Raw genomic sequence first — 1,694 nt, forward strand, 5'->3', positions numbered from 1 at the left:
CGCTATCCATCTATCAACACGCACGCACACACGCGCTCACGCACCCACGTCGCACACACGCGCGCACGCACACACGCGCTCACGCACCCACGTCGCACACACGCGCGCACGCACACACGCGCTCACGCACCCCCGTCACACACACGCACTCACGCACCCACGTCGCACACACGAGCTCACGCACACACGTCACACACACGCGCTCACGCACACACGATAAAAAATTCGTCAGCCCCTGAGGTCTTTGCCCCCCCCCAATCCAAAACTGCTTCCAGCGCGCCTGAGGGCCACTACAGGATTTTTGGGGGCTCGTCCGGAATTTTCGCATGCAATAGTAGCAGAAAAAAGCAATAACAGAATGAAATTGTTATAGTCTAGTATAGTAATGTATAGCTTAGTAGCGAGGCTGAGAAATTGCTTCACTCCCAGCCCAGTACGTATAGAACCTGTACGAACGCAGCAGCCAGCGGGCGAGCGTGATGCGTTATCACGCGCGGGACAGCTGAGCGAGGCGGCGCACGAAGTCATTGCACGAGGGGGAGCAGGATCACCGCTGATATTCGATACATTCGCGGATCTACACTCTAACGGTACCGGCACATGCAGGTGGGAGGAGAGCACTAGACGCTACCGGACAGGAAAGCCCGATAGAAAACGAGGAGCCGCTCTACACAACCCCGCATCATGCAAGAGGGACTAGGGAGAGCCTCGAAGTAAACTGGGGTAGCCCAGTCAGTCAACGAAGCAGATCTAGTCCGAAATTCACGCGATATTTTTGGGCAGGCTCAGAAGAGGACGGCGATGAAACTCCGCATGTAGGCGGACAAGCAATGCCTGCTTCCAGCAACATGTCACGCAAGACGAAGAAAGAAGAGTCGGATACAGCCGGGCGGAATGACGATATATCTGCCTATCCTAACGACGTGGAAGAGCAGCGCACACGCATGGAGGACGACTCCCGCCCGACAATGCCACGTCATAGCAGCACACCTAGAAAAGAACGGAAGGCGCCAACATTTCGGAAAGGAGACGGAACTGCTTCAAAACAGTTCCTGGTTAAATTTGTCATGACGGCTACCTACAACAACTGGACAGAGGAGACATGGGGCATAGAGCTGGAATTATGTCTGGAAGTCGAAGCATTGGAAGCCATGATTGAAATGTCTCGATCACAGCGAACCAGCTATGCGCAGGTTGTTTCTTGTCTGCAACGAAGATTCGATCCCGCAAAGCGGAAGAACGTACATCGAAGCGAGTTACGCAACAGGAACCGGAGAGGGGAAGAAACTAATGAGAAATACGGAGCCGTCGTGCGACAGCTGTTTAATCGCGCATACCCGGGAATGATCGGTCATCAATTTGAGGAGATCCTGATCAATAAGTACCTGGAAGGTCTGGGAGATACGGAGATTCAGCGCTATGTACTCCTTCAACAGCCGAACACAATGGATGAAGCTATAACCCGCGTAGCCCTGTTCGAAGCAGTAACAAGAGAAACAGTGCATAGCAGGAAGCCGCCACCAGACAGGAGTTATCATGCACGAGCTGTGGTACAGCCAACAGCTCAAACATCAAGCCTGCTTAACCAACTGCGAGATGAGGTACGGAATCTAAAGCAAGAAATGCGTAAGATGAGGGGTGAAACCGAGAGTCAGAGGAGGCCGCGTGAAAGCAGTGGTTGGAGAAAAGGTCAA

This window comes from Priapulus caudatus, unplaced genomic scaffold (assembly GCF_000485595.1).
Source record: "Priapulus caudatus unplaced genomic scaffold, Priapulus_caudatus-5.0.1 Scaffold1777, whole genome shotgun sequence".
Taxonomy (NCBI): domain Eukaryota; kingdom Metazoa; phylum Priapulida; class Priapulimorpha; order Priapulimorphida; family Priapulidae; genus Priapulus; species Priapulus caudatus.